The 17,795-nt window shown below is 47.0% G+C and overlaps 2 protein-coding genes across 18 annotated transcripts in view; one reads left to right on the top strand and one right to left on the bottom strand.

Annotated features, from left to right (window-relative positions):
• The window catches only part of LOC146405800 (uncharacterized), a 474,542-nt gene that overhangs the window by 117,788 nt on the left and 338,959 nt on the right, over nt 1-17,795 (bottom strand). The window contains exon 8 of one of the 13 annotated variants that reach the window (XR_014838942.1): nt 16,437-16,508. The exons of the other annotated variants lie outside the window; for them this stretch is intronic. The gene's annotated coding sequence lies outside the window, so the exon portion shown is untranslated. The remainder of the gene's footprint in view (nt 1-16,436; nt 16,509-17,795) is intronic. 13 annotated transcript variants of the gene reach the window in all.
• FGF1 (fibroblast growth factor 1) overlaps nt 9,035-17,795 on the top strand; it is a 107,456-nt gene continuing 98,695 nt past the window's right edge. For 4 of the 5 annotated variants that reach the window (XR_002341962.2, XM_013987618.3, XM_085009707.1 and 1 more), the window contains exon 1: nt 9,077-9,494. The gene's annotated coding sequence lies outside the window, so the exon portion shown is untranslated. 5 annotated transcript variants of the gene reach the window in all.

Here is a 17,795-nt window from a genome sequence, read left to right as displayed (position 1 = left end):
CTAAAATATGACACAAATGAATCTATTTACGAAACAGAAGCAGGTCAAAAGGGTCAGGAAAAGAGCACCCACGTTCATCGCAGCATCATTCACAAAGGCTAAAAGGTGGAAGCACCCCAGTGTCCGTCGATGGAAGGATGGTATGTTCACACAGTGGAACAGTATTCAGCCCTTTTCAAAAAGGAAGGGCATTCTGACACTTGCTGCAACACGGATGAACCTTGAGGACACGAGGCTGAGTGAGACAAGCTGGTCACAAGGGGATAAATACTGCATGATTCCACCCGATGTAGGATCAACAGAAGTCAAATTTATAGAGACGGAAAGCCGAGTGGTGGCTGCCGGGGGCTGGGGAGAGGGGAAGGTGCAGGTGCTGTCTACTGGGTACAGAGCTTCAGTTCCAGTTTGCGAAGAAGATGTTCCAAAGCTGCCTGGTGGTGACGGTTGCACAACAACGTGAATGGACTTAAAGCCGCTGAACTGTACACTTAAAAATAGTTAGGATGGTAAGTTTCATGTCATGTGTCTTACCACAATCTAAAAAAATTAAAAAAAAAATCTAGCTCATTTAACAGGGACCTGATCCCGTGTCCCTGTCCATTTTTAGCTTGTCTCAGCTTGGCTTCTCTGTAAAGGAAGCTCAGCTGAGCGCAGGACAGGACTGAGCTGGGATATGGAAAAGCCACCGAGAGAGACAGTCCAGGGGACAGTAGTTCCCTGGGCTGTGGGCTTTGCTTTGAGAAGGGCCAGGTCTTTGGTCCCATGCTGACCCAAGAGGGACACCCCTGTGGGGTCCTCAGTAGCGGGAGGGGAGCTGCTTGCGGGGAAGAGAGACAGCAGCCTCCGTGGACTTGCCCTTTGCTGAGGGCCCTGCAGCCAGTGGCCCCCATCTGGGGAATAACACTACTACACAGTTATTACTAACTAAGCTCCCGTGGCTGGCATGGAATGCTCACAAGCTGGGTAAGGCAGCCCTGACACTGATGTGAGGACGCTGGAGCCACACCCCCGTCCCTCGCAATCCGGTGCTTTCAGACCCTGGGAAAAGAAGGAGCAGAGAAGCAGCCTTTGAACCCTCTCTCATTAATGAGAGAGACTGGATCTTTATACTGCTATGGGAACACTTGCAGAGAATACACTTCCTTTCCATGCCTCTCCAGCTTGAGTCCCAAGCTCTTTTTACCAAATGCTTTCTACTCTGTGACATGCTTTGCCCACTGTCTATTATTAGACACATCAGAAAAAAGTCCGCCTTTGACTTCTCTTCCTCTGGCTTCTCACTCCTCATTCGTGGGAGGGGTGGTGGTTGGGGTAGGGGCCCTCTCCTTTCAATAGAACATGAGTGACAACGAGATGACAGTCATCTGAAAACTCACCTTGGTGCCAACGCAGCCTGGATATGGGCTCTGCCTCCTTTGCAAACGACACCTTGTCCTGGCTTCACCCCCCACCCCCCGAGATGGCACAGCTGATGGGACAGGAGAACATACATATTTTAGAGCATTTACAGCATCGTTTCTCCCCACCCCCACTTCCTGAGAAGGTGGATTTCGTCTTGGCCAGCTCAGTTTCGGGGCCCTTCTTGCATTGGTTATAAGAAAGTACGGGAAGGGATTCTGAATTGTGCCATGCTGTGGGTCAGAAGACTTGGGCTCACTGAAGAAAAGGCAGAGAATTAACTATTGGAGAAAGCAGACTAGAGGAGGTGAGGTTGGGGTGAGGGAGAAAGATCCAGGGGGAATTAAAGCGATAAACGGAGGTGGATTGGAGTAGCTGCTGGGCTGTCGGGAGGAGGGTTTGGAAGAGAGATGGGAGAGGATTTTTCAGAAATGTTGTTGGTGTTATAATTGGAATCCATCCTCCCCTTGACATTTTTCAGAGATTGCAGTAAAGACAGAAACTGGTTATGAAGTTATTTTTTGTAGGAGGGACTGGTGTTTATTCAAGGCAGCCTGGACCACTGTAAAGGAGAGCCCCCCTTCACCCCATTTCTCCCATCAGCACACGTGGTAGTCCAGCTATCTCACACTGCTCTCCTATGGGCTGCGTTTGGACCCCAGATGGATCTAGTGTGGCTCATTGAGAGTTAACTTTTTTAGCTACCATTGAAAATTAGGATTTCACGTTTAACAAGCCTGTGTTTCCTACTTCTCTTAAAAAACCCGGAAAAATTTGGCAACATGAGACTTTCATTCCCATGAGGCAAAAACAGGCCCTTGCTCTCAGGTTGGCCCCAGCGCCACCACTCACTTAAGGTGTGCATGTGTGTATACACCTGGCCCATTTCCTGCATTTGTATTTCCTGCCATCTGGTACCTTGGGGGTCTGCTTTCCTGCTGAGGACAATTAGAAAGGCTGGACAAAATAAAAATAAAATCAGCCTGAAGGCATCAAAGAGTTAATGAGAGAATGGAGACTTGCCAACCCAGTTCTGGGAAACAGTGAGCATCCAGGGAGACAAGCCCAACACCTGGGGGCTCTTTTCCCCTTGGGACACCTGCTGCTTCAGGAGGAGATAACTAAGAAACTGAGAGGTCAACCTGCACCTAGCAGCTTTGCACGTCTAAGGGGACCAAAGTTGGAATCTGGGGCCCACCAAAGAAGAGGGGGCCCTGTAACCCCCATTTTAGGCAAGGCCCTGAAGGACTGTACCTTAAGACTGGGTGCATTGGAAATAACCAGATTTTGCCAGGCCCGAGCTCAGCTTCCAATGAGTCTGATGCTTCAAATGGATTAAGGGTATCTCAGGTTGCTAGTATCCCTGGGTGCCTAGCAGATACAAATGTATGCACTGTCTGGAGGAGGAGAGCATCGTAACGTCTCATGCTACTTCTACGAACAATCTTAGTTCTACACACAATTTCAGTCTGAAAATACCCAGGCACACAAGGAAACACAATAACATGAACAAGATCCAGCAGAAACAACTACAATAGCAACAATCCTAGAGAACTCCAGTTATCGGAAAGACAGACTTTGTGCAAAGGAGATAAAAGACAAGACTGAAAAATCTGGCAAAGAACTAGACACTTAAAAATATCATTGACACAACATGGTAAATTAACTATAATTTTAACAATTAAAAAAAGATAATCATGATTTGAAAGACAACTGAGTGGCATTTTAGAGCTGAAAAATATAACAAAAGTACAGAGTTCCGTTGGATGTGTTTAATAGGATCGTAGACATAGTTAAAGAGAGAATTGATGAACTGGGGATTAGGTTAGAAGAAAACATCAGCATAAAACATGGAGAGACACAATGATGGAAAATGCTGTGGGGAGAATACTCTTATATGGAAAATAAAGTGAAAACAGAGGTTCTGGAAGGAGAAGAGAGAGAGAACAGGGCAGTAGAAATATTTGAAGAGAAAATATTTGAGAAATTGCCAAAATTGACTGAAAGCATCAAGCCACAATTCCAGAATCCCTGAGAAACACAAGAAGGACAAGTAAAAAGGAAGCAACACTTAGGCATGTCATAGAAAAATAGAGAAAAACCAAAGACAAAGAGAAGAAAAATGTTGCGGGGGGGTGGGGGAGGTGTGTGTGTGGAGGAAACAAAAAAGCTACCATTACTTGAAAAAAAGAAACAGACTGTTAGCTTACTTCTTTGTTTTTGTTTTGTTTGGCTGTGCTCACAGCATGCAGAAGTTCCCGGGCTAGGAACCTATGCCAGAGCTGTGACCTGAGCCACAGCAGTGACAATACCAAATCCTTAACCTGCTGAACCACAAGGGAACTCCTAGCTTTCTTCTTGACAGAAACAATGGAAACTAGAAATTAGTAGAATTTAAATACCTCTAAATTGATGAAAAAGATTACTGCCAGCCTAGAATTCCATTCCCAGTGAAAATATCCTTCAATAATAAAGGTAAAATTAAGACATTTTTAAGATTCTTTACCAACATTGGATACTAAGGAGTGTTCTTTAAGCAGAAGGAAAATGATTTAAGATGATAGGTTATAGATGCAGGAAGAAATGAAGAACAATGCAAAGGTTAAGTTGAATAAATCAAATGAATTACTATACAAAACAACGTAACAATGTCCACTGGGAATTTTAAAAAAAGGTACATGGTTGGGAGTTCCCATTGTGGCACAGCGGAAACAAATCCAACTAGTATCCATGAGGAGGCAGGATCAATCCCTGGCCTGGCTCAGTGGGTCAGGGATCTGGCATTGCTGTGAGCTGTGATGTAGGTGGCAGATGCAGCTTGGATCTTATGTTGCTGTGGCTGTGGTGTAGGCCAGCAGCTGTAGCTCTGATTTGATCCCTAGCCTAGGAACCTCCAAATGCCATGAGTGTGGCCCTAAAAAAAAAAAAATTTTTTTTTTTAAAGTACATGTAAGTCAGGATGGAGAGGTAAATAGAATTAAAATATTAAAATGTTCTAAGGCCCTTGTATTACTATAGAAGAAGGTAAAAATGCTAATTTAGATTAGGCTTTGATAATTCAAAGATACATACTGTGATCTCTAGGATAACTTCTGAAAGAGTAATGAAAATATATAAATTCCAAGGTAATATAGGGAAAAACAGAATATTCAACCACCCTAAAAGTAAGCAAGAAAGGCGAGTAAAAAGAACAAAGAACATGTAGGGTAAATTAAAATATCGAATAAGATGGTAGCTTTAAACCCAAATATATCAGTGATTACATTGTGTAAATGAACAAAATACTTCAACTAAAAGCTAGAGTATCAAAACTGAATTTTAAAAAATCCATATACTATTTATAAGAAGCACATCTAAAACATTAATTTTTCAAATATTAAAAGCACAGTGGGCAAAATATAAGTATTAACCACAATTATATTGACAATGTATATTAATATCAAAGTATCTTCATACAAACAGCGTTACTTCAGCTCAAGAAGGACACATCATAATGATAAAAATTTCAATTCACAAGGAAGATACGGTGATTAAAACTAGACCACATCTTATAATGTAGCTTCAAAAATATGAAGCTAATATTGACCAAAAAAGCACAAGAGATAACCAGATAAATGAGTAAGGATGTAGATTATCTGAACATGATCAGCACACTTGACTTAGGGGACATATATATAATATTGCAGCCAGCGATTATATAATTCAAGGTCTCCAAATATTTACAACCCCCCACCTTCCAAGGGTTAGGGTTAGGGCTTATTTATAACTTCCAACCTTCTAAGGGTTAGGGTTTAGGGTTAGCTGCCTAAACAATAATCTTAACCCCAACCCTGAGTGATTATATAATTCAAGGTCCCCAAATATTTACAACTCCCCACCTTCCAAGTAAATAATAGAATTGAACTTCTCCCCCTCATTTTAGGTTAGGTGTGGCCCTAAGACTCATTTCAACCAATGAGGTGAGTAGGAGTACCTTCCAAGGGCTACTGTGAAAGTAAACATCTCCTTTCCTTCCTAAAAACAGAGGGCTGGGGCTCCGTCCGTCTGGGTCCCGACCTGAGAGTGACACAGAGCAGAGCTAGAGCTGCCGGGCCAACCTGAGGGTGTGTGACAAACAGACCTCTGTTGTTTTCAGTCACAGCCATGTGGGAGTCATTTACAACCACGGTAGAACCTGGTCTATCTAATACAAGTAGAAGAAGAAGGCTGTTTTGCAGGCACAGAGGTGAGCTCGTCTTGAAAGAGTACGGTGAGGTCACGGTGACTGAAGCTCTGGGGAGGACGGGTGAGAACGGGGCTGGGGCAGGAGGAGCAGCTCCCAAGAAGACCCTCGAGGACTGGCTAGATGTAAATCTTGAAGGGTCTCGGATTTAACAGTAAGGAGTGGATATGGTCCTGGAAGTTGAAGGTTCTCCAGAAGCAGGTGACTGGCTGTATACTGGTAGTGATGGGAGGATGAACTGGGGAAGATCTCGCTGGTGTGAAAGGGGGAATCAGACAGAGAATATTCCCAGTGAACATGGCACACGTTTTGTGCTTGTGACAGTTGTTTTCCACTTCCTAGAGGGAGCTATTTTTAAGAATTTGGTGGGAAGTCCCCAGCAATGGCACGCACGCACGCACACACACACACACACACACACACACACACACACAAACAACTTAAAAACACAAATCAGATCAACTACATTCTACCTGCAATTCTGAAGCTATTTTTTTTTCCCAGTTAATGCTTTCAAGGCTCTTTTCTGTGTCATCTCAAATAAATGTGCCTTTTTCTTTTTTAAATTGACTGCCTAGTATATCCTTGCATGGCTGAACCAAATTATGTGGCTATTTCCCTCCTGACATTTAGGTTGTTTTCACTATTACAATGTTTTAGCAACCATATTATGAATCATTTCCATAGATTATTGTGTCTTCTTTCAATGGACAGCAAGACTGGTTTTGCCATCACTTTCATGCTGAGAATTCCAGGCTGGGTAACAGGAACACCACCAGGCAGGCCGTGTGAGATGACAGTTTTGGTGAGAGATACCTGGCCTGCCTTGATTATGCCCAGAAGAGGGTCTGAAACATAGTGGGCCCTCAAGAAGTACTTTCTTGTTGATGAATGAATCCCATCCACTGTCAACCCTTACTGGGCCTGCCCGTTCTCATCTGTAAGGGATTTTTCAACCTCAACACTACTGCCTCGGGGGCCAGCCTGGATAATTGACGTGAGGTGCTGTCAAGGACACTGCAGAAGGTTTTGCAATATCTTTTGCCTCCACCCACCAGATGCCTTGAGCACAACCCCAGTCGCAGCAACCAAAATTGTCTCCAGAAACTGCCAAATGTCTCCTGGGGAAAGGGGGTTCCCACTGATGTATAATACGGACTGTATTTGTGCAAAGGCAAAGGGCCTTTCTAAAAACAACCGATGCTGCAAAGATTGATCCTGCTTTTTCCCCGCCCTGCCCCATTAAAATGGCCTTTCTTCCTGGGTCTCCACAGTCCTTTCAAACAGATCAGGAGGTACCTTTTTCAAGGTTCAGACCTCATTCCTGACCTCCCCACAGTGTGTTGGGTCAGCCCAAGACAATGCCTGACACATAGAAACTCAGTGGGTGTTGGTTGGATATATGGATGGATGCATGGATGGATGGATGGATGGATAAGAGCCGATGATCAGTCAACAAGAGGCACTCCAGGAGCAAGAGTCTTTGCCCCTCCTGAACCTTCTAAAACCATTTTGAAAAATAATGTTACTCATACTCGCATTTAAAAATTGATCTTAAATATTCACTCCAAAGTTCACATAGATTCAAGATAATAGCTTCCCATATACTGTAAATATTGGAAATAAAAAATTAAGCTGTGGCATCATTTTTTAAATGTATCTACTAATCTTTTACTGTTATTACCTTTTCTTTCTTTTTTTTTTTTTAGGGCCTCACCCACAGCATATGGAGGTTCCCAGGCTAGGTGTCGAATCGGAGCTGTAGCTGCCGGCCTGCACCACAGCCACAACAACGTGGGATCCTAGCTGCATCTGCGACCTACACCACAGCTGACAGCAATGTCAGATCCTTAAGCCACTGAGTGAGGCCAGGGATCGAACCTGCGTCCTTGTGGATGCTGGTCAGATTTGTTTCTGTTGTGCCGTGACAGGAACTCCCATCATTACTGCCTCTAATATCCTCTACAGTTTGCTTTCACAGTGCTCTCCGTCAAATTCAAGGGACAGAAGAGACAAAGTTGTTAAATAAAAACTGCCTTAGTTATTGAGAGAAGCTGAATTCAATTATTAAAGGAAGCTTCCAGTTTGAGAATGTGAACTTAGAGGTTTCTATATTTGAGGCAAAGGTTCCTTAGGTTTGTGAAGAGTGAGGGGGATGCTTTCCAGTAAGGGAAGGATTATTAGGAACACAGGCATGTTCTCAGGCAAGCCAGTTTTATGAAAAAGTACCTAAAGAAACGGGGAACCTGGAAAGTGGTTCTCTAAAAATAACCCCCCCCACCCCGTGTGCCCATTGGAAAGTCTTGAAAACCACCATCCTGGGGCGAATCATGCTAGTGGCCAGCAGAGGGCAGTGTTGGACAAGTTGTTAGGCTCCATCTCCCTGGCTCCTCCCCAGGGCAGTAGACAGAAAGGGCAATTTCCCCTGGAGGCAGTGGCGAGCCCAGCCTGGGCGGCCCAGCCCAGTCTTCTCTGGTGTGTGTGTTTGCACAGTGAATTATTCATAGGAAACTGGCTTCATGGAGACTGGAGGCCAGAGACTCTCCATCCTGTACCAAGAATCAGGGCCTGGGACTGGACACAGATGAAAACCCTTATTCTTTTTCCCCTTCAAGAAACTGTGTTTGGGGGAAGAAATTGAAGAGTGACGTCATGGGTATGAATCAACCATGGACGTTTTTGTTTTTCTCCTTAAAGAAATGAAAACAACAGTGAAGTCTCAATAATTTATAGCTTCAGGAGACAGGGAGCAAAGTGGCGGCAAGCTGCCGCTCTGCGAGCTCACCTCCCTGGCCTCTGCCCCTCTGGCAGAGCTGTCAGGGCTCTAGAAACAACCATGCTGATGGCGCGAAGAGGAGGATGGGCAGGTGGCATTTTGTCAGGCAGGAGGGCTTCCCAGCTTCCCAGGCAGGTCTGGAGAGGAAGGATCAGAGGTGAAAATCCAAGTTCCTTAAATATTTAAAGTTTTACAAGCTTAGGAGTTAAAAGCAGAAACAGCCAGGGGAAACAGCCAGCATCTCTGTGATTCAGGGTTCGAGCCTGACTCGTCACATGCTCACACCCCCCGCCCGAGGTTGCTAAGAGGGGCTCTTATGTCTGCAGCCAGAAGTGTGTTGACGGTAGGAATGCAGTACAAAGCAGTGACTTTGCTCATGACACATATCCTTCCTGAATCCTCAAAGGGTGGGGATGAGCTGGTGGAAATAAAGTTAGGAATCTGAACTAGCTGCTCGGATATACTAAAAGTGACCTGGGGAGAAAGACCCTCTGGCTGCCCTTCCGCCTTGCACAGGGAAAGGTAACCGGGCCGGTTCCAAAAGTGGCTCGGAGACAGCTTGGATGGGACATCTGTCCTTTCATCTGGCATCTATCCAGCCCCCAAATAGCTTCTGTGTTTGGTCCAAAAATAAAATCACATGAGAGGGGGGAGAAATAAATGCACAAGGACTTGCCCTTGGACTTTCTGTGAGTGCCCCAGCCACCCTGGTCAGGGCCCTGGGAGCGTGGCCTCACCATACACTCCCCTGCCTCCCTCTCGGGGCTCCCCAAGGCTGGGGAACCAACGACCTGGATCAGGGCGGGCGTGGGCTGCCGTCAGCACGCAGCCCCTTCTCTGGGGCCCCCTCGAGCCCCAGTCACAGCAGTGAGGGAGCGGGAGAGAGAGGACCGCAGACCCAACCGCCCGCACTCCAGGGAAAAAGGGCATCGCCTCCTTTGGTGAAGGACACTCCCTGCTGATGGAGGATGGGAAATCCCTTCCTCCTGCCGCAGCCCAGCTGGCCTGCGGCGGACCCGCTAGGACAGTGTGGACCCTGTAGGCTGTCGCAGCTGCCGTCGCCCCAGAGAGAAAGCGCCCCAGAGCCAAAGCTCCAAGGTGAGTGCGCCTGTTTCTCCAGGGGGCTCAGATTGCGGTGGACATTCTGCCTGGCTTCAGGCTTATGCTCAGCATGCATGCTCTCCACACACCCCTTCTCCCTCTTCTCCTCCCTGATCTGAGTCCGTGGCGGGGGTGAGTCTATGTGATGGATGCTGGGGTAAAACATTCCTGCACTCTCCTCTCTCACTCGGAGGCCAGCCTGCTTCCAGAAAGAACTGGGTGAGTCTAATGCTTAGCAGGGAAGCAGGAAGGGGTTCCTACCAAGTGAATTATCTTTGCTGAGATCCAAGAAGACATTTCTCCGAAGAACCATTAGACAGATTCCATTACAGTCACGTTAATGTCTAGCTTTGAAAAGCTCTGCCTCAAATAGGAAATAAACAAAAGGATGCCATTGGGCAAAAAGGAGAAAATGCAAATGTGGTCTGCAGAGCTTCCTCCCCCGCCTCTTACCCTATCTCTTCCTGATGTCTTGGAACCCTGCAAAATATTCTTAACAGATCCAAGAATTCATTTCTTTGGTTGTGAACAAGAAGGAATAACATCAAGGGTTTGGGAAGAACTGCTCTGAAAGCAGAGCCAAGGGACAAAGAAGAAGGGAGAAATTTTGTGGAGCCATGGTTTCTTCCTTCTCTAGTCTCTGCCTCCCAAGCCTGGGACAGGTGCCTGCACCGCTTCTGGGATACGGGCTAAAGTCTCCATCACTTGGGCACATGCACTGTTTTTCCGAGACACGCACCGCCCCTCACTAGGGACTACAAATAGCTATGCTGAGGGTAAACCAATAAAATGTTGGTAGGAACAAGGTACCTCCTTGACTATGTCAAGATTCTTTTAGGGACAATGGACTGAAATCCAGTTGGAAGAGACTTAGGCAACTGGCAAGGCCAGGGGTTTGGGAAGGTGGGGTCCAGGTGCCTAGGCAATGGCACCCTGAATCTGTCTCTCTGCATTTGTTGGCCCTGCGTCCCTGCATCGTTCTGTTCCCCGGGAGGCTCACCTATCCTGGGGGCAGGGTGGCGGCCAGCCGCTCCAGGCTGCACCCTGGGGGCACAGCCCCCCTTCAAGAACGGTGCTCCCCTTCCCTGCAGTTCTAGCTAGACTCTCAGGGTCACGTTTCACAGAGCCAGTGTGGGTACTGCACCCAGCCCTGCCATGGGGTCTGGTCATCTCCACCCCAAAGCACATGCCCTGAGAGTGATGACGGGCGGGGGTCCCCAAAGACAATCGAGGGGGCTGGCTGCAGGACTGCCGAGGTCCCTGCTTACCATTTTCTGCTGCGTTTTTGGTGGGCTGTCTGGATGAAGAGCCAAAACTCCTCCAACATAACTCCTCCTCCTTCCTCCCTCTTTCCGTCCACAAAAATGTCTTAGTGACAGAAAGTCTCATAGGGCACGTGACTGTCTACTGAACAGGTGCCTGGCAGACCCCATGGCCTGTCTTTCCTAGGGACCCTGAGAGTGGGAAAGACACCAGAAGGTTTGTCTCTGGCTCAGTCCCCAGACTGCTCCCCATGCCTACACCCACCGGGCCCCCCCCCCGCCCGTGCTCCCATGGGTGTCCTCTTTCCCTCCCGCCCCTGCCCGCCGCTGTCTCCCTCTGCTCTGTGATGTGAACCCTCCAGCCTTTATGGGCTGGACTCCTCTGGCCCCTCCAGTCTCTCCTGCCCTCTCCACTCCTGAACCCGGACAGCCCTGCCCCCAGCACCACAGTTCCCTCTGATGCCTTGTTGCCCTCCCAACCTGAATTTTACATTCCTGGGGACAATGAAGTTCCATCCCCAGCCCTCTCTGTGGCATCTGATACATGTCAGGGGTTCCCAACCACTTAAAAAAAATCAGCCTCCCTAAATAGCTTAGAGAGGATGGCTGGAATATGTGAGATCCTGAATTCTGATTTTATAAGTGACATAATAACCATGACAGGGAGTTCCCCTTGGGGCTCAGTGGTAACAAATCCAACCAGGATCCATGAGGACGCAGGTTTGATCCCTGGCCTCGCTCAGTGGGTTAAGGATCTGGCGGTGCTGTGAGCTGTGGTGTAGGTCACAGACACAGCTTGGATCTGGTGTGGCTGTGGCTATGATGTAGGCTGGTGGCTACAGCTGCAATCTGACCCCTAGCCTGGGAGCCTCCATAGGCCATGACTGTCACCCTAAAAAGCAAAAAAAAAAAAAAAAAAAAAAAAAAAAGAAAAAAAGAAAAAAAGAAAAGAAAAAAAAGAATAACCATGAAAGACAGGCATTAATGGAGCTCCGAATGTATGCTGGGAGGTAAATACTGCTATTATCCCATTTAATAGATGGGGACACTGAGCCTCAGAGAGCTTAGCCACCTGTCCTGGATCACACAGCTAGTAAGTGGTGGCCTGGGGACAGGAACCCAGGCATGCCTTCCATTGCCCTTCCTATTAAATCCCTCAATTACGCACTTAGCAATGGCTCTTTCTACAGCCTGATTTTATTTTATTTTTTAACTTTTTGGTGGTTCTTTTTTTTTTTTTTTTCTTTTTAGGGCCACACTTGTGGCATATGGAGGTTCCCAGGCTAGGGGTCTAATCGAAGCTACAGCTGCCAACCTACGCCACAGCCACAGCAACTTGGGATCTGAGCCGCCTCTTCAACCTACACCTCAGCTCAAGGCAACGCCAGATCCTTAACCCATTGTGCAAGGCCAGGGATTGAACAACCGCAACCTCATGGTTCCTAGTCGGATTCGTTAACCACTGCGCCACAACGGGAACTCCCTGGTGGTTCTTTTTTTAGGTTTAATAAATATGAGTTCTAATTTCCTACATATACATACCCACAGAGAGGAAGAAATGGCATTAAAAAATAAGTAAAACTCCCACCTAATTGTAATATATCAAGTGTGTTTCAAATCAATCATCTTTAAAAGCACATTTTATAAAATATCTCCAGTAAGTTGACCATACATTCCTATCATGTGTTTCTGATTTGCTGCTGAGAGACGTGAACCACACGATAGAAAGGCAGCAAAGATAATCAATTGCTCCTCAACTCTAACACCTAAAGTTAAAAAAGTTGGGTGAATGACACAAAGTATGAAAATTTCCGTAAATATTTGCCCATAGCCAGAAAATATTCAGGTTTGGTCTATTCCGCTGCCTGATTTTAAAGAGCAAGGGGCACAGGTCAGAGAGCTTGAGGAGTTCAGTATTTTCAGCCCCTCTTCTGCCACCCTGGCTCTCAGTGCCTCTGTGGGGGGGGGGGGTTGTTATTAGACTGTACCCAGGGGTCAGGGGTCACACCCCTACTCCAGAGCCAAAGAGAAGGTCAGGGACATGGGGATTTCCCAAAAGGAGGTATTTCTGGGGCTCTGCAGAGAGCGAGGTGCTTTTTGATTAAATGACGGCTCTAATTAGAGTGGTCTTGGGGGAAACATTAGCTGGAGGGTGGGCTTGAGAATTTAAGCTTTGCCCACCCGGCTGTCCGTCTCTAGGCATGGCCCCTGAACAGGTGACCAGGCAGGGACCCCCCTCAGAGGGCAGCTTGCAGGATTTGGAAAGCAACCAAATCAGATCTCAAAGGAAATTCACATCTTAAGCAAATGGCATTTTTTATACCGTCTGTGCCTCCACATCCAGCCACTGTCCTCTTGGTTGATGCTATTACCTGCGGGACACCTTGGTCTGAGGGTATCTGTCACCTGGGGAGCCCCTGACCTGAGGGTATCTTGTTTCTCTGACGCACATGAACCTACTCCTCTGGGTGAACATCTCAGGAGCAGATCCCATGGGGTTTATGTCCCGAATCCTCACAATATCCCTGAGAAGAGTCAGAGCTCTGGGGTCCTCTGGGGTCCTCACAGCTGAGGCACAGTGACACGGAGTCACATCCCAGGCAACACAGAAGCCTGGAGAGGCCCAGACTTAGGACAGAGGAGCTCTCAGATCTTGCAGAACCCAGCCTACTGGCTTCCTCATGAGGTCGTGATAGAACACAACTGAAACCCCAAGGATTACGTAGGCTAAGTAAAATGCTTGGTGTAAATCTTTAAAAGAAAAAGTACCACTGGACCCAAGAGAACTGAAAAATGTATGCTCACACAAAAACCTGTACATAACACAAATGTTCACAGCACTGTCATCCATGATGGCCGAATTGAGGAAGCAAGGCTGAGGTCCGTTCATCGATGAATGAATAAAATGTGGCATCAATTGGATTATTGCTCAGCAAGGAAAAGCAATGATGTTCTGGTACACCCTCCAGTGCGGACGAACCTCAAAGGTGTTACGCTTTTGAAGGAAGAGCAACCCACACTGTATGATCCCACTTAGAGGAAGTGGCCAGAACCAGCAAATCTACAGAGACAGAAAGTAGACTAGCCATTGTCTCGGCCTGCAGGGAAGGGGAATGAGGAATGAGAGCCAACGTGAATGGGGTTTCTTTCTTTCTTTTTCCTTTGTCTTTTTAGGGCCACACCCACAGCATATGGCAATTTCCAGGCTAGGGGTCCAATTGGAGCTGCAGCCATGGGACACAGCCATAGCCACAGCCACACTGGATCCAAGCCGTGTCTGCAACCTACACCACAGCTCATGGCAACGCCGGATCGTTAACCCACTGAGCAAGGCCAGGGATCGAACCCGTGTCCTCACAGATGCTAGTCAGGTTGGCTAACTGTGAGCCATGACGGGAACTCCAAATGGGGTTTCTTTTGAGGATGACAATTAAGTTCTAAATTAGATAGGGGTGATGGTTGCACAACTTTGTGAATATACTAAAAACATGTAATTGCACACTTTAAATGGGTGAACGGCCTGGTATGTGAATTATATCTCAGTAAAGTTGCTCAAAAAACGCCCAAACCATGGCTAATGGGAAATAATTCACCCAGTGACAGGGCTCTGCTGAAGGATGTGGTTTTCCCCATGTGCTCTGATAAGCTTATGTCTCATCCCACCAAGCTCGGCCACCGGCCACCCTGACAACTCAAGTAGAAAGAAGAGAGATGGGAAAGATGGGATCCATAGCACAGCAACGGGGGATCTGAGCCACGTCTGCTACCTACACCACAGCTCACGGCAACACTGGATCCAGAGTCTAAATAAGGACGATCGTTCCCTCTCTTTCTTATAAAGATCATTTTAAATCTTAGGGACTCAGTCTCACTATTCCATTTTTTGTTTCTGGGTTTCAAATCCTGCTTCAGACAAGCATTCCAAATCTTATTACCTATTGATTTCTTCTAATGTTTTTCTCTAACGTTTCCCTCAGTGGTTTGTCTTATTACATTTAAGGCTCTGATTCAGCATGAATTTAAATAACAAGCTGGGGATTCAGGTTGTTTTTGGTTTGTTTTGCCAAACAGTTTGCCAGTGATGAGAATGGGAGTTTTAAATCTGAGGTTAAAATGGACGGGGGGCAGCTTGTAACTTCCTGAAATTCAATATGGAAAAATGTGTGTGTGTACATTTACTTTTTTTTTTTTTTTTTTTTTTTTGTCTTTTTGTCTTTTCTAGGGCCACTCCCACAGCATATGGAAGTTCCCAGGCTAGGGGTCTAATAGGAGCTGTAGCTGCCGGCCTACGCCAGAGCCACAGCAACGGGGGATCTGAGCCACGTCTGCTACCTACACCACAGCTCACGGCAACGCCGGATCCTTAACCCACTGAGCAAGTCCAGGGATCGAACCCACAACCTCATGGTTCCTAGTCACATTCGTGAACCACTGAACCACAACAGGAACTCCTACATATACTTTTGGAGAATAGGCTCATCGATTCTCCGAGGTTGTGTGACTTTCGAAAAAACCATTAGGCCTCTACATTCATAACCTGGATCCAAGGAGAATTCATGAGTTCCATTCTAACGCACCAGAGTCTAATCCGAGCCAAGGACAGCTGTGAAACAATGATTGGGGCGGAGCGGGGGGGATGCTGAGTGATTACCCTTGGGGAAAGTCCTCTGTCACATGTCAAGAGCGGGTCCCATCACCTTTGGGTCTGATGTTTCACTGAGGCAGAGAACAAGCACTGCCTTTCACTGGCTCCCGTGGGCGGGTAACACTCAAGGTTCCTAATCACCTCTGACAAATCAATGAAGCCGATCCATCATTTTAGCTGGCAGGGCTTGTCTTGTCACAAAGAACGGGAGGCGGTCTACAGTCCAACAACTACAAATAAATGGTAAGATGAAAATAAAACTGCTATTCCAAAGAAGGCAGCAGATCCTTTTGCGCAGACTCCTGTATTCATATAACAAACGTATAAGCGATACCCACTGCGTGCCAGGCACTGTCTAGACGGGTGGCTCTCAAAGCCTGTCCGTAGACCAGCAGCATCAGCACCATCCAGGTACTTGTTAGACACATGCGTTCCCAGGCCTACTCAAGACCTCCTGAGTTAGAAACTCTGGAGGTCGGGGTCCTGCTGTCTGTGTTTTAATAAGAAACCAGGTGGTTTTGGGGTCCTTTAAGGTTTGAGAAACTTTGGTCCAGGTACTGGGAACATGATGGTGCAGAGACCAACAAAATCCCTGTTCTCCTCATGGACGTTACATCTCAGTGTGTGTGGTCGGAGGAGACCGACAACAAAAAAACAAATAGCTGAACACAATCATTCTCATAGAACAGTAAGATCTATGAAGAAAGAGAAAGATCTAGGAGGGGGGATTTAGGTGGTCAGGGAGGAGGGTCTGAAATGAGACCAGAACGATAGCAAGAGCCAGCTATGCAAAGAACCAGGGGACAGAAAATGTGTGAACTTCAGACAGAGGGATCAGTCGGTGCAAAGGCCCTGAGGTAGGACCACGCTTGGCCTGTACGAGGAGCAGCGGGGCTGGAGCACAGTGAGTAGGAGGAAGGCACTGGGGATGGAACCGGGGAGGCGGGTGGTGGCTGCAAGCTTAGCCTTTGTGCTTAGTGCCAGAGAAAGGCATGGGTGGTTTTGACCAAATCCAAACAGGATCTGATTTACCTTTCGGCAGGCTCCCTCTGGAATGAATGGTAGTGGGTCCATGCAGAAACAGGAAAGTCAGCTAGGAGGACACTGCAAGAATCCAGACAAGGACTATGGGTGCTTGGATGGACCAGTGTGCAAAGATCTATTACTAAGTGAAAAACAGACAATGCAGGACGTGGTGCCTAGCAAATTGCCTTTAATCATATACACATTTAGGTATAAAAAGACATTCCTTTTTCCCATGAAAGTTTCTAGAAAAAAAGTATCTATGGGAAGAAGGGGTTAGTGAGGCAGGTCATTTTATACCTTCCTGCACACTGGGCATTTTAATCACATGCACAGAGCATTGCTTTCATTGGAAGGTAAAATACTTTAGGAGTTCCTGTTGTGGCTCAGTGGGTTAAGGACCCAATGTTGTCTCTGTGAGGATACAGGTTCGATCCCAGGACTCTCTCAGTGGGTCAAGGATCTGGTGTTGCTGTGGTTGCGGTGCAGGTCACAGCCACAGCTCCGATTCAACCCCTGGCCCGGGAACTTCCCTGTGCTGCAGGTGCAGCCATTAAAAAAAAAGAAAAAAAGATAAAACACTTGAAAAATGGAAGACGTGAGATAGAGGAAAACAGAACAGGCCATGGGTGAGCAACACCAGAATGAGGAAGGCTGCTTCTTGTGGGTCTGCCCCCTTTCCAAGCGTCCTCCCCCGAGGTCACTGAGAGCCAGGCTGACAAAGTGGGGCCGGTTCCTGCCCTGGGTTAGAGGGGGAGCAGAGTGAGGCGCCTTCTCAGTGGAGAACTTCTGGATGTTGTTTCTGTCCTGTAGCTCTGGGGATGTTTGTGTCAGGTCTCCTTGGGCAACTAAAACAATTTCCTGTGAATGTCTGCTGCGTCTCCCTGTGCCCTGTTTGTCAAATCACTCCCCTGTGTCATCTTGGCAGCCAGTTCACCATGAGGCCAGCATGCCCTTCATTAAACTGCATGATTGGGCATAAACAGAAGGAAATACTTTGCTGGGGTGGTGGGGGCGGAGACTGGCGGGCAGCGTCCGATTCCTCCTGTCAGCTGATTAGGATTTGTTGAGTCCGAACAAGGTCAAATGAGATTAGAAAGAAAATGCAGTGTGTCTGGGATGCATTTCCCATAACTGTATCTTTTGTGTAAACAGGATGAATGAAGGGGAAATTTTAAAGCCAATATTGAATGGCAGCCTCAAGAGACAAGGTCAAGAAGCCAGGGCTTATGCGTTATGTCTGGAGGGAAAGTGAATTTATTTTCTGGGGACATTTGAGATCTTGAGGAATCTATTGGGCTCGGATTCTTCTTTCATGCAGGTGCAGTTAAAAAGTTTTATGTCTGATATGCAGAGACCCTGGGCACA

This window comes from Sus scrofa, chromosome 2 (assembly GCF_054392235.1).
Source record: "Sus scrofa isolate SSC_HxYL_T2T_F1_AM1 chromosome 2, Sscrofa_HxYL_maternal_Yorkshire_Landrace_v2.0, whole genome shotgun sequence".
Lineage (NCBI taxonomy): Eukaryota > Metazoa > Chordata > Mammalia > Artiodactyla > Suidae > Sus > Sus scrofa.
This window is presented reverse-complemented; position numbering and strand designations above follow the sequence as displayed.